The sequence below is a fragment of the Sinocyclocheilus grahami genome, unplaced genomic scaffold (genome assembly GCF_001515645.1).
Source record: "Sinocyclocheilus grahami isolate Dianchi unplaced genomic scaffold, SAMN03320097.WGS_v1.1 scaffold85.1, whole genome shotgun sequence".
Classification (NCBI taxonomy): Eukaryota; Metazoa; Chordata; class Actinopteri; order Cypriniformes; family Cyprinidae; genus Sinocyclocheilus; species Sinocyclocheilus grahami.
This window is the reverse complement of record NW_015505264.1, coordinates 1,078,517-1,094,742: the sequence shown is the minus strand read 5'-3', so window position 1 is coordinate 1,094,742 and position 16,226 is coordinate 1,078,517. Positions and strand designations below refer to the sequence as shown.

The 16,226-nt window shown below is 35.9% G+C and overlaps 1 pseudogene; it reads left to right on the top strand.

The window, feature by feature from the left end:
• LOC107586710 (ribosomal protein S6 kinase alpha-3-like) overlaps positions 1–16,226 on the top strand; it is a 48,854-nt pseudogene that overhangs the window by 25,560 nt on the left and 7,068 nt on the right.

The window sequence follows — 16,226 nt, the reverse complement described above, 5'->3', positions numbered from 1 at the left end:
TATCACGGACATGGCTTTCTAGTTATCAACACTGATTACTTTTATAAAGCGTGTGAAGTTTGGTAAGTGTTGTAAGTGGAGTTAATTGAAAGTTCACTGTGTTCTACACACCTATGGACTGTTTGAAGGCAGCAGTTCTTGCTTTGCACCCACTGGACTGTACACAACAGGTGTTGTTAATCTCAGCTGTAGCCCAACATCCTGAAACAAGGCTGAGTGTGTGTGTATGTGTCTCTGTGTGACTGGTCAGCTGTGAGAGTGTGTGGGGATCTCCAGGACTCTGTACTGGAGGGATTGGTGGGTTGCAGAAGGGGAATCTCCCAGTTTGGCTCTAACACTCCCTCCTTCAGGACTGGGCTTCCCCCTCAGTGAGTCAGTGATTGTCATCCAGGCGTTCACTCCTTACAACTTCTTGCATATCCTGGCACACACGCTCACTCACTTGGACTGTGTTCCTCTAGACCAGAGACAGAAGCAGGGCAGTAGCAGTATGGCAGCTTCTAAGCCCTGGACACTTGTTTTCAGTGAGGCAGTGATCCGCATGCTGCAATGTAGGCTGAAGGCTCTTCGGAGGCTGTTTCAGAGACAGCGTGAAATATTCCCCTGCAGAATGGTGAGTACTGTACTCTGGACAGTGATCGGGTTTCCGCTTGGCTCCAAAGCTGACGTGTACCTCCGGAAGGCATGTATTAGACCAGTGTTTCCCAACCTTTTTTTAGTCACGGCACCCTTTGGAAATTTTAACAACTTTGTGGCACCCTACAAAATTAATTTTGTCACAATATTTGAATTTCTAACTTCGATATGATACTTTGAAAAGTATCGATATTCGGTACAGCAGGGAAGAACTGCAGAATGTGTCATATATATTGCATATATGTGTGTCAGATATTTTTAATATTATACATTTTTTTTGTCCATGGAGGCAATCGGTAGGCTAATTTCTAATGAGGAGACCAATTTATATGACAGTTTTTAATGTAGGCTTTTATTCATATGTAAACATTGTTTAATTACCATTATAACTTAAACTATCTCACAAATTTTTGCTCACTCTGTGTATTTTTGATTTTACAGTTGGGTAATTTTGTTGCAGTAGCACAATTCAAACTTTGAATTGAATAAAAAATGACAAGTAAACAGTCATTTCACACAAATAAAGAACTGAATAATGATAGCACAAATAAAAAATAACGACAGACCTACAAATGAAATAAATTGCTTTTTAGTTTTTCAGGTCTAACAGTAGGGCTATTAAGAGAATTTTTTTTTTTTTTTACCAATTATGCAAATAATGTTTAGTCCTAGAAAGCTTTATTATTATCAGAACACGCGATCATAACATGCGGTTAGCAGATCAATGAATGAGAGGGCAGCATTACCAGAGTTGCCCATATACCACACCATGTTACAACACAGTAGGGCTATTGCAGACAGAAACGATACTGTATTACATTGATGTTTCCTGTCGGCTCGTTTTTCGAGTGGACTTTGCTGTTCCGATGAGCATGAACGGTATACGAGTGGAGCTGAGCGGAGCACACACACGCATAGAGCGGGATAATACGCAGAGCGTCACACCACGTGAAAGTGAAACAAATTTTCGGCAGCCGGAATTTCGGTGCATCTCTAATTATTGGCGACATCAGAAATGGATATTATATAATAGATGCTTTTTTGAACAATTTTAGCAATTTAAAAATATTAAAAAATTCTTTTTTTACATGGCACCCCGGTTGGGAAACACTGTATTAGACACTCACTTACAGGTTATTATGGAAAACATAGGCCTACTTCATTATTATATAGTTACTTTTAAATGTATTAGTTTTTGGGTGTTTTTCCCCTTCATTTGTAGGCATCTTGTAAAATTGTAATCTTTCAAAAAAGAATTAAAAATAAGTAAATATGTTCATTAAGAGACAATATCCAATATGTATATTAGTATCTTCTTTTAATTTTTGTTTTGTTTTTGATGAAATCCGGGAGCTTTCTAGCCCTGCATAGACAGCAATATAATTACCACATTCAAGGGCCAGAAAAGAAGTAAGGACGTCAATAAAATAAAAAAATGCTGAATAAAGTCATTATTTTTATTTTCTTTGCACACAAAAAATATTCTCGTACCTTAAAGGTGACATCACAAAAATCTGACTTTTCCAGGTTTTAAGTGCTATAATCGGGTCCCCGGTGCATCTACAAACCAAGGAAACGTGAAAAAGATTAACCCAGTAACATTGTTTTGATAAGCCTTTTTCTGCAAGCGTCTGAGAAAATGAGCGCATCTGATTTCGCTCCCTTGGTGACGTGGCAAAGGGATTATAATATTACCGCCCCTTAATCTGTAAATTTCCAACCACTGCACCGTCATTTTGATTTCGCAAGCGACAACAGTGTACTAGTTCTAATGCCATGGCGAAAGTTTGAGCAAACCATGCTAACTGTTCTGTCTTTGGCTGCACTCTTGAATCTTGAATCTTGATGAGCACAGAACACTATTTACAGTCCCAGCCTCAGAGGAGACAAGAGAGCAGTGGATTTACTGTATATTGCTGCTGCCACACAGATCTAAAATAAGCATGCAATTTATTTCCCTACGTAAACGACTGTTTTGTAACTTGTGTGTGTTTTTAACGTAAACTTGTGTGTGAATGAGAACTTAGTTTAGTACTCACGTGCTGTGACAGCTGCTTTCTGTCCATGTGCTTCGGATGTGTGCACTCAGAAAACCGTATATCAAAAGTTTAAACTCATATGGTTTAAAACGCATGATTTCAACGCGATAAACATGATAATCAGAACCAAAACAGATGTTTTAGCAGATACGAGCTGTAAAGGCGCAGTTCTATTCTGGAAAAGGGGGCGGGGAGCAGCAGCTCATTTGCATTTAAAGAGACAGCCCCGAAAAACAGCGTGTTTCTGCTTCCACTCAAAACAGCATTTTCAAAATGTTATAATAAATGATCTGTGGAGTATTTTGAGCTGAAACTTCACAGACACATTTTGGGGACACCAGAGACTTATATTACATATTGTAAAAAGGGGCCTAATATGTCTCCTTTAATAAAATTACGGTTGAACCACTTATGTCACACTGACTATTTTAGTGATGTCTAATGGTCGACCGATATTGTTTTTTTGACAATGACGATATCTTGGAAAGCAGGGTAGCCGATGGCCGATATAATTTTATTTATTTTAATTAATATTTTATGAAATTTGAAATCATTTGAAAATTGATTAAAAAATAAATGTGTTAAATAAACATACTTGTACTTTAGGTGACAAAGTATTTTTCACAAATAAATAAATATTTAATAAAAATATAATTAAAAAGGAAGTAAACACTGTAACCAACAGGGCACTCGGTATTCTGAGAAGTTTGTGTGCATTAATCATATTTTTTCAAATAAAGCCAAGGTAACACTCATTTTTTACATACAGCACACAGTGAAAATTACATGAATATGACAGTGGCTAAATGCATTAAGTGCAGCATAATTTAAAATCACAAGTTCAAAGTTTGTCCATGGCACGTCTCAATGAACACATGTACATCACATGCACACTTCACAAGATCACACAACTGGATCCGACTAAGTTTGCAAGGTTTTTGAAATTAGATGTTTATAGATGTTTATTAAATGATATAAATGCATATTTGCTGAATGCTGATGGCAAATAAGAAAGTATTATAATGTATGCCTTTCTATTACTAATAATATAAAAGCAATCGTTATAAGGCTTTTTGTATACATTTTAATTCCTTTGTTTAACCGTTCTATCTGATAATTAGACAGACTTATATCCATATTTAGACAACTGTTAACGACAACAGCAAACAAGAGGGAGAATGTGAGCACTGTGTGTTCAGGCGCTGCCGTTCTCAGCGCCGTCAAAATAAAAGTCCCGCCTCAAACGCATCGGCCAAAAATTGGTAATATATCGGTCGACCACTAGTGATTAGTGCTGTGTTCAAAATATCGATACGGCTGGCCCTGTATCGATATTGTGGCACGTGTGCAGCAGTGGACCACACTTCATTTGTTTAAAATTTTACAACGTTTAAAATTGAGTAGAAAAGTGTAAGGTTTTAAAAAAAGAATGAATAAAGCATATATAGGCTACAACAAGGTTTAATCTGGCCGCAGAGGAACACAATTGGGTTGCCTGATATAAAAAGACGTAAACCCCAAAATAGAGCTTTACACTTGTGCAATACGGAAATATCTGCTAAGTGTGCTACTTATCTTTGTCAACCTGGCAACCATGTGCACACGCGTGCTCTCTCCACTGTGGATAAACGTGCTTGCTTTCTGAAAACACCACTTAGCTTGCAGTTTAGCGATCTCCACTTCAATATTCTATTCTCAGAAAAGTGTGATTCATTTACAACACAGAGAGAGAGGCTGTGTATGTATGAATTACCACCATTTGTGTGACTGAACTTAACATCAAACTGCTTCTGTTTCACACAAATGCTGGCGCAGACGTGCATGTTCGGCTAGATTCGCTTTGAACTCGTTCATCTTCAGAAGCGGAGCTGCGCGGAAAGTTACAAAAAATGTTGTGCACACTGCCACGCGAAACGACGTTGCGCGCACTCAAGCGAACTTGTGGACGCGTCGAGTATAAATCAGCCATGAGCGTGTGTGCGTTAGATACAGTGAAGACAGCGCGTTAGTTTAGAACTCTTCTAATTTTTTTTTTATTGTAGAGAGTGTGTTAATTTGTGCAATGATAACCTACCAGGAATGTAAATTTATTTTTTAAATATATTAGAATGAGTACATTACAATATACATTTATTAGAACAAGTACATTATTATTTATGGGCTTAAAAACAAGATGCAAACAATCAGAATATTGTACCTGGTGGGGAGTGCACAATGTAAACATGAAACATATGCCATTACCTATATTGTACTGTGGTACAATTATGGAGGCCCTTCATAATGCAGAGGTCAACTGCCTGCTCTGCCAATAGTTAGAAATGGCACTATAGTAAGCAGTGTTTAATAAACAGCTGTTTTTCTAAATTCTGCTGAGGTGAAATTCAGTGCAGTCATGTATCGTGATTCGTATCGTGGCCTCTGTATCGTGATACGTATCGTATTGTGACTTTGCTGGTGATACACAGCCCTACTAGTGATGTCCTTACTACCTTTCTGGGCCTTGAACGTTCAGTTCCCTTGCTGTATATGGAGGTTCAGAAAGCTCTCGGATTTCATCAAAAATATTATAATTTGTGTTCTGAAGATGAACAAAGGTCTTACGACATGAGGGTGAGTAATTAATGACAGAACATTTTTGGGTGAACTAACTAAACCACTGTCAACAGAGCGCGCTCTTGAAGGGTTGCCATGTCCACTTGTCTTGGCCCATAAAGTGTTTTTTTTTTCCTAGCAAGATTTGGCAACACTAATGATTTAAGACGTACCTTGTTCCCTGTGATTTCTTGCAGCGTGTACACAGAGAAGAGACATAACTCTGATACGTTGTTTAAATACGTTGTTAATAACAAGTTGTCCAGTTTGTTTCCTGATACAGCATATAATTTTTGTAAATGCGGTTGCCACTACCTGAATTTTACAGCAGTTAATTCCGCTGTAGAATGCATTGTCACTTCTGTGAATTACTGAACTGTGTGTACAGAACAGGATTAAGCACTAAAAGGTGAGTTGACAAATAAATTTAGCTACAGTGTGTACTGTGTACTGCAGATGTGATTTTCTTTAAATCAATAAGATGTGTCTTTGTTTGTACATGTGGTACAGGTGCTCTTTAAGTCAGTGATTACATGGAACATGCACATCCTGTATTGTCACCATCTGTACTCTGAATCACAGTCTCAAAAATACCACCACAAGCACACACACACTGGACAACAGCTCTCCATCAGACAGGAATCATTCACAAACTGCACACAAACACACACTCAAACATCCTGGAATCAGGCCTCAAGTCTTTATTGTACACCTTTGATCTTTGTAGTACATATGGCTTTGATTTGTAGTTGGAAGTTTATAGGATGCAACTTAAATACCTCATCTTGTATTCCTATCAACTTCCATGTGGACCCTAAAGCGTTAGCAACTCATTCTCATTCTGAAGTATCAGTTTCCATTCTTGGCGACATTGAGATGAAGTGTGAATTATGCTCAGCGAGAGCTGAGGAAAGAGGCGGGGAAGTGCTGCTGGTTGGATGCTTGTATGTGTTTAACATGATGCAGGTGAACAGCGGATTCATCATCCCTCCCTCCCTTTGCGTTTCTTTTCCTCCTTCGATTGGTTAAATGATTTTCTCTTTCATATATCAGGAAAACAGAGCTTGCATTGCAGCTTTATAGACTTCTGGATGTTCCCAGAGAAGATTCCAAGTTCTTGCAGACACTTTCCTGTGCTTTTCAGCAAGAACGTAAAAAGCCAAGGCATCTGAAGTGGAGTGCAGTTGGTTTTATTCTTTATCTCAACAGACCTTGTTTCTGGGAAATACTTAGCTTGGATGCTGGAGACAAACTCTCCAGACTGGACTAGACTAAGACGGCTGCACCGTCACACCATAGACTTGCCCGCGGGGATTCAGGAAGCGACAGAAAGGTTTGAAACACTGTCAGGGCTGGACGGAGATCCAGCACCTCATGGCAGGATGCTGGCTGCTCTGAGGGAGCCCAGGCTGACACGATGCCAGACTGATTTGGGCTGGAGCAGGATGGAGGATTCGCTGGCCTCACTTCCACATCGCTCTCCATGGGACTCTGAGGTATTTATGGTTCCATCGGTTTTCGAGATAACACTGGAGATGGGAAAAAGAGGGAATTTGGGGATCTTCATGGAGGTGGACTTTACACAAGTCTCCACAAGAGCTTTACACAGGGGACTGTAGAAAATCTCTGGGTGTGTTCAGAATGGAATACAAACATTCTGCACAGTGTTTACCGCCTTTTTTCCCAAAACAATATTTAGAACAGAATGCAGTAAGCAATGATAAATGTTAATTTTGTCCTGACTTTTGGCTGTTTAGTCAAATGAGTCACTATGTAGATGAGGATTCAATATTGATTATGATTCATTTATCACTCTCCAGATTGAAGGTTGGGAGCATTGAATCGAGGGGGGAAACAAAACACACAGTGTGATTGTACAGAGTGTATACTTCAAATTTTGGCAAATGTAGTAGGTTTTTCAGTTATTTTATGACAAAAATTTGCATATTATGCAAAGTATACCGACAGCATTATTCCCTTTTGAACATAACCTAATTTTTAAATGGAAAGAGAATTTTTAATTAATAATAATTATTTTGAATTACCACTAATATTTTCCAGATAATATTGTATAATAGTATTTATTTAACTTTAGTACAGTGATAACGTAACTACAACTACATTGTCTTTATAATATCACACATTATAATATCCTTATTTTAGGAAAGGAGTCCATCATATTGCACATATTTGGTAGTCCTTTGCATTAAAAATCGATTATATAAAAAAATATAGAATTCATTTTTATTTCCATTTTAATAATTTTAGTACAACTTAAGCTTATTTATTTATTTGTTTTTTTAGATTGAGGTCTTTCTGGTAATATCTATATATTTTATTTCAACTATATTTCAAATTTTTTTTATAGATTTTGTTTCAGTTAACAATAACAACTTCAATTCTAAGCTGTCTGGTGGACAATCAAATGGATAAGAAAATAAAGACTTTTTCCTCTTACTAATTTGTTTGATGTAGCTTGCTATACTGTATGTATATGGATATGCTTTGGCTGTTTTAAATATTTAAAAAATAATTAATATATCATAGAGTTGTTTCGAGGTGGGGGTAATTTAAACACAATTTGTGGTCATGTCACAACCTTGTTGCATTGTGGTCTATGGAGCTGCCTGACATATGAAGTAGACTCGCTTACTTGGTCAGAATCGAGGGGTCAAGGGTCTGTCCACATAATCTTCCCTTGTCCACTTCACGAAGTGGAATGCACTTTAAAATGGCAGCGGGGATTCCCCTGAAGGGAAGTGCTAAGAGAAGTTTGTGAGTGTGTGTCTATAAGTGAAGTGCAGCCCTAGTGACCAGTGTCCAGCTGCATTAACATAGCCACTATCAACACTGGGTAGATTACTTAGACATTGTAGTCTCTTACTGAATCCAAATTACATGACAAAAACTGTATTTAGTAACGTAATCCATTACATTACACATTTTAGGTAATGTAATCAGACTACTTTTTGATTACTTTAAGATTACTCGTTTATCACATTGATTTAAATAGGATAATTTTGTACCATATTTATATAAAAATACAAAGAGGAAGTAAATATATTCCAGTGCATTAAACATTACATCAAGGTTTCCCAAACTGGGGTTTGTAAATGAACTGCAGGGGGTTTGTCAGTTTAATGAAAAGCAGATAAATAATGAAATCATAAAAATTTAAATAACATCAATCAAAATAAAACACTTACAAAAATGTTTTAATATTTTATTTGTTTACCTGCATGTCATGTGACCATTAACCAACAGAGAACTGTGAACATGGAAATGTGATATTTAATTATTAAAACACTTATTTTAAAATTTCAGGCTACTTAAAGTAAATCTATTAGGTATGGAAGCCCATTTCCGCCACTGAATAAAAAAATTAATGAATTCTGTGAAAAAAAGTTAGAATTTAGAGAGAGAAAAATCGCAATAACCTTTTTTTTATTTTATTTTTTTTATTCAGTGGCGGAAACGGGCTTCCATAATTAGGTGAAAGATGTTCAGATAAGAAAAAATTTCAAATTGTGCATTCTTTGTGTGAACGTCCACAAAACTGGAAGACTTGAATATATTGAAGTAGTATAGGCTATTTTAGAAAGGAACATTTAATAGATAAAAGAAGAGCAATTAGGAAAAATCTATAAATTATGAATAATTTATTTACATTGTGGGAATAATATGTAATTATGTAATCAATAAAAAAACTGTAGTCTGATAACGAGTATTTTAAAATGTAATTTAATCTAATTACAAGTACTTAAATAATCCAGATTACATGTAATCAGTTACTACCCAGCTCTGGCCACTATGTAAGACTATGTCTAAAGAACTAGTTTGAACAAATAGCAGTTACTTTTTGGATTCAAATTAGGCTAATCTACCTTTTTACGTAACTGACTTTAAAAAGTTATGACCAGTCTTAAAGAAAAAATTAGGTGACTAACTATTAAGACTAGCTAAAGCAGTTTATGCAGCCGAATTTTGTATCATTTCAGTTGAACGTTGTCTAAGCAACTTCTTAATGCATCGTGGTGGAGGTTTTGTTATTGTTTGGGTCTCAGTATATTGAGCATTGGAGGACTGTCTGTGCCCATAAACTTTCATCAGTTGCATGAGAGACACTTTGCGGGTACGCCAACGTAGGATGACATCATCTCACCGTGTGGAGATGGAAAGATGATGGATTAGAGGGGGAGACAGAGAAATGGATGGAAAGAGAGAGGGAGAGTGGGAGGAAGAGAGTGAGGAAAGAAGAGCTTGAACGTTGTGTCTTTAGTCACCCTTCTCCACTCCCACCGCTACTGTGATGGAGCAGGAGGATTGGGGGCGGTGTCATGGCAACCGTGTAGGAAGCTGTCCGTCACATGAGCTTTCTACCGAGTTTGGTCCTGCTCTCTCTGTGCATCAGAAGCCCAGCAGCAGGCGCACACTGCAGGGGGATTGCCGGGGCTCAACCCCTCCTCCCTCAGGCATGGAGCAGGGTGACGAGCCCCAGGTCGGGCCCGAGAACATGTGGGACACAATGGCGAACTGCTGTGATGTGCGTGGCGTGGGTGAGAGTGATGCGTTTGCGACCGCATATTCAAGCCTTGTGTTCATTTAATGCTGCATGTTGAGGTTTATTATTGAGTTGAGGTGAATTAAGTAAAAGTGCTTTCTCTCTGGCTGGTCTGAATTAGTTTGTACGTCTTTCAAAGTTTTTGTGTTTCTCGCTGATGTAATTCTCTCTCTGGCTTGTTGTCATCTTCTCTCCAGGAAGAAGTGTCTGTTAAAGAGATCAGCATCACACATCATGTTAAAGAGGGCTCAGAGAAGGCCGACCCGCAGCAGTTTGAGCTCCAGAAGGTGCTTGGACAGGGCTCCTTTGGAAAGGTACGTCACATTAATTTAGGGCTGTGATTTTTTTTAATATGCTGTATACATGATGGTACAAATTTATAAACCGGTAAAGTTTCTGTTATACTGTTTATACCAAGGGTCTTCAACCTTATTAGTCCAAGGACTCCATATAGGTCCATGGAGAGACCGAGCAGGGACTACTGTTGTTATTGTAAACTAAAACTATTAAAAATTTAAACAGTTGATGGAAAAACTTTGTTTAATAAACTTAGCAACTAACTGAAATAAATATTTTTAAGTTGAAATACTAAAATATTAAAATACTAATGAATGAAAATGAAAAAAGCACATAAAATTAAAAAAAATTTAAATCAGAACTGAAAATATAAAAATAAAAGCTCATTCAAAATGTTAATAATATTATAGTATTTAAATAAAAAGGGACCTTTTTACCATATACATGCCGTATATACAGTATATGGTGCTGTATTTGAATTAATAAATGTAATCTATATTATATTTTTGTTTAATGCACACAAATGTTTTCACAACAATTTTTTTCATTTTACAATAAGGTTTCATTTGTTAACATTAGTTAAAGGGTTAGTTCACCCAAAAATGAAAATTAGCCCATGAATTACTCACCCTCAAGTCATCCTAGGTATATATGACATTCTTCTTTTAGACGAATCCAGTCGGAGTTATATTAAAAATTTACTTGGATCTTCCAAGCTGTTTAATGGCAGTCAGCGGGTGTTGCAGTGCATCAGTCCAAAAGAAGTGAAATAAAGTGCTGCGCATTCGTCCATAATAAAAAGTGCCTCACACGGCTGCGCGGGGTAAACGGAGGCCTCCTGTAGCGAATCAATGTGTTTTTGTAAGAAAAATAACCATATTTAAAACGTAATAATCAATTTAATCTAGTTCATTTGTTAACATTAGTTAAAGGGTTAGTTCACCCAAAAATGAAAATTAGCCCATGAATTACTCACCCTCAAGTCATCCTAGGTATATATGACATTCTTCTTTTAGACGAATCCAGTCGGAGTTATATTAAAAATTTACTTGGATCTTCCAAGCTGTTTAATGGCAGTCAGCGGGTGTTGCAGTGCATCAGTCCAAAAGAAGTGAAATAAAGTGCTGCGCATTCGTCCATAATAAAAAGTGCCTCACACGGCTGCGCGGGGTAAACGGAGGCCTCCTGTAGCGAATGTAGTGTTTTTGTAAGAAAAATAACCATATTTAAAACGTAATAATCAATTTAATCTAGCCTGCGCTCACTGTTGTACACGGAAGCAGCTCCGGGCGGATGACGTATGAGGTCGGCTTTGCGCATGCGCCGCTCAGAAGTGACGAACGCGGAAGCGCAACACCGACATCTTACGTCATCCTCCCGGAGATGCTTCTGTGTACAACTGTTGGCGCAAGCTAGATTAAAGTGATTATTACATTTTGAATATGGATATTTTTCTTACAAAAACGCATCAGTTTCGCTACAGGAGGACTTTGTTCACCCCCTGGAGCCATGTGAGGCACTTTTTATTATGGATGGATGTGCTTTATTTCACTTCTTTTGGACTGATGAACTGCAACACCTGCTGACTGCCATTAAACAGCTTGGAAGATCAAAGACAATTTTTTTATATAACTCCGACTGGATTCATCTGAAAGAAGAAAGTCATATACACCTAGGATGACTTGAGAGTGAGTAAATAATGGGATAATTTAAATTTTTGGGTGAACTATCCCTTTAACTGCATTAGTTAGCATGAACTAACAATGAACAACACTTCTACAGCATTTATTAATCTAAGTTCATTTAAATTTCAATGTTTACTAATACATTTTTAAGATCTTGTATCTAAAAGTTGAAAAAGTTATAACATTAATGTACTCTGAATTAACATGAAAAATTGTATTAACTACATTAATAAAATAAAAAAGGTTAATAAAATTATTAACTAGGTTAATAAATGTTGTAAAAATGTAAAAAGAAAGAAAGAAAGAACTTTTTTTGTGTGTTCATCAAGTTTCAAAAAATACCTTCAAAAAAATTAATACATTTTTAAAGTAATTAAGCTATTACATAATCAAATTATGTATATTATGTGATATTTAAAATATTTAGGTAAAAGACTGTTTTGTGTTCATATTGTTACTGTGATTTAAAATTACTCATACAGTGATATAAGATTTTGGTCATGCCACCCACTTATACAAATATATTTTTAGTGTTTGGAGTGTGTGTGTGTGTGTGTTTGCATTTGCATTGTGCTTTGAGAGGCAATCAGCACAGATGAAACCATGAGCCATGCACGGATGGAAAAAACAGTCATTCATATTTTAACGACAATCTCAGTAAAATTACACGTGGAGCTAGTCATGGTCACCATAGTTACAGTGTCACGGCACAGAACTAATTATGTTTCCAAGAAGAACTGATGAGTAAAATAGATCCTGTTTTAAAGCGTTTTTTAATGTTGTTTTGATGAAGCCTTGATTTTGTTTGTGGGTTGCAGGTGTTTTTGGTGAAGAAGACAACAGGCCCAGATGCAGGACAGCTGTATGCAATGAAAGTGCTGAAAAAAGCCACCCTAAAAGGTATTAAGTAAGCCAATATTGGGTTTTCAGTGACCAGTGCTGAGATCTAGAACAATGGCCAACATTACAGTATGCGCATGTACGTACATACATATTTATTTATTTATTTACATTTTTCCTAAATTTGTAACACTAACTTCTGTAACTATTATTGAACACTGCCAATGTTTATTGAATAGTCAAATATTGACGTGGGTCATGTATAATCTAGGAATTGTAGGAAGTATGATTTGGCACATTTGACTTCTTGAAACAAATTCAATAAAACAGGAAGAAGGTTTGATGTTTGGCCTTAGTCCTATAGCTGAAAATTCAAATTAATAGTTTTTGTCCTCAAGAAAGTCATGCAGGTTTGCAAGCCAAGATATTAAAGGCAGTTCAAAAGTCTCATTAACACGTGGGACTCCAGATTGCATTTACTTTTTCCACAGTAACCTGTTTAAGTTATGTTTATTCTAGTGTTTTACTTGGTTAATTCCCAGCTGTAGCTGTTTAAGAATGTAAATTGATGTTCGTGGAAGGGTGGAACTATGAAAAACAGCCCTTCCAGATGATAAACACATCTACATCCACAGGAGTAAAATGGCTCTCCTCCCCCTACAGCTCTCAGCTTCTCTTGCATTTTTCTCCCTACTTTATTTAATTAGTCATCCGGTGCCATCTGCGTAATTCTGCTGTGCCAGATTTCTGGGCAGGGGGGAACGTTGTTAGTGAACTCAATGGAAGTAAACAGAAGTGTTGTTATTTATGCGTGTGTTTTCAGTACGGGATCGGGTCAGGACTAAGATGGAGCGGGACATCCTGGTGGAGGTTAATCATCCCTTTATTGTTAAGCTACACTATGGTAAGTGCTGGTCATCAGCCAATCAGAATAAAGAACGGCTCTCGTTCTAATGTTCTGTTAACCAATGAAGCCATTCTTTCTTTCTCACACTCTTCTTGTGTACTCCTTGCAGCATTCCAGACTGAAGGAAAGCTTTATCTGATTCTGGACTTTTTAAGAGGAGGTGATCTCTTTACTCGACTTTCAAAAGAGGTAAATAGTGAATGGTTACCTCAAGCATTACATTTACATTTAAACATTTAGCAGATGCTTTTATCCAGAGCATAGTCTCATGTAGCCACCAGCTTGAAGTCTCTTTGCAGCTTCGAGAGGACAAGACTGTCTGATTGACATGTAAAGCATGTGCTGTCTTTCCTCAGGTGATGTTCACAGAGGAGGATGTGAAGTTTTATCTGGCTGAACTGGCTTTAGCTCTGGACCATCTGCATGGACTAGGCATCATCTACAGAGATCTGAAACCAGAGAAGTAGTGAATGTTCTCAAATAAATCCAATTTAGACTAGAATTTAAAAGGATAGTTCACCCAAATCAATGAAAATTGTCATTATTTATAATATTTATTTCATTTCAAACTTATATTTTATTTTAAAACAAAAAGACCATCAAATTCCAAAAAGTGGAAATATGGAAATTTAACAAAAATGAAGTGATTATGTATTCATTGTTTAGACTTTTATTGTACTTTTAAAAAAGAAAAAGAATTTAAAAAACTAAGTGAAGTATGGAAAGAAAATTTGGGGAATTTTTTTTAATTCATATTTTTAATACTTTTATTTAGCAAAGATGCATGAAATTAATCAAAAGTGACAGTATAGACGTTAATAATGTTACTGAAAATTATTAATTAATTATTAAGAAATAAATTCTGTTCTTCTGAACTTTCCATTCAGCCAAGACACTTCTGGAAAAAAAAATCATAGTTTCTGCAAAAGATAAAATTAAACAGCACAGCTCTATTCGACATTGATAATAATATGAAATGTTTCTTGAGCAGCAAATCGGCATATCAGAATGATTTCTGAAGAATCATGTGACTCTGAAGACTGAAGTAATGATGCTGAAAATTCAGCGTTGCCATCACAGAAATAAATTACGATTTATATATATATTTAAAATAAAAAGCAGTTTAAATGGTAATAATATTTCACAATATTACTGTTATACTGTATTTTTATTAAAATAAATGCAGCATTGGTGAACATAAGAGAATTATTATTAAAAAATGTTTTAAAAATCTTACTTCAAAAATCTTTTGAAAAATAGTGTATATTTTTCCTTTCCATGCTTCCATTTTTTACCTTTTTTTTTAAATCACTAAAACACACTCACTCATTCTCTTTTTTTTTTTATCCTTCCTCACTGCTGTCTGTAAGGTCGTCCATAAATCACATTTATGTCTGGATAGAATAGGGCTATAAAAATAATGGCTGAAGTCTTGTAGCCATGACATATAGAGATATGTCCTCATGGCTCAGGGTGGGAATGGCAGTAGAAAATAAGGGGACCCTTTGTGTGAGTGTGACATGCTCTGTTAAATTACTTTTTAATGCTGTGAATCTGTGTAATTTCAGCATTCTCTTGGATGAGGACGGCCACATAAAGCTGACAGGTAGGTAATTTCAGATTGCTGGAATGGCTGCATCAGCATGGTGCCACCTTGAGCGTTTAGGGCTTTGTGTTGATACCGTTTGACTGCAGCCTCATGGGAGGGCAGACAGACGATTTAACCTTCCCTCTGTAGAGGTTTATGACCATCTAAACCACGCTCATACTATATGACAAGGTGAATTGCACAGTGCTACTGTGTGGAAAATGAAAGTGCTGAAAATGAAGTTTTTTTAAATGATTGTGGGAAATTGAGATGTTGCCCTTTTTTTAGTATTATTTGTAGTTTTTTGGGGGGATTTTTAGTTTTCATTGTAATCTTTGTTTTAGGAATTTTTTTTTTTTGTGCTCTTGTCAATTTTACTTGTTTATATATATATATATATATATATATATATACATACATATATATGAAAGCCCGTTTCCGCCACGGAGTACAAAAAAAAGGTAATTGCAACTTTTTATCTCACAATTCTGCATTTTTTTCTCACAATTGCAAGTTTACATTTTGCAATTCTGACTTTTTTCTTTCAGAATTGCGTGCTATAAACTCACAGTTGAGAGTTTTAAAGTAAGTATTGCGTGATAGACTTGCAATTGCAAGAAAAAAAGAACGTCAGAATCTCACACTTATTAGTTTATAGTTTATATCCTGGTTGCAATTATAAGTTCAGATCATTCAAGTGCTAGTTTATATCGCAATACTGAGAAATAAAGATGTAAACTCTCAATCGCAAGAAAAAAGTCTTAATTTGTTAGATAAAAACTTGCAATACCCTATTTTTATTTTTTATTCAGTGGCGGAAATGGGTTTCCATATATATATACTACTAAAAGTAAAACCGAAATAAAAATGAATAATAAATAAAAAAAAAGGTAATTAGAAATAAATATATATATATATATATATATATATATATATATATCCAAAAAATATCCAAAATCCTCTTTTTTAGGGAAAAACTATACTGTCAAATAAAAATAAAGAAAATAAGAGTAATCTATCTTAACTACAAGCAACAGCACAAATAAATACAATAGAGTAAAGATACAAATAAAATAAACAG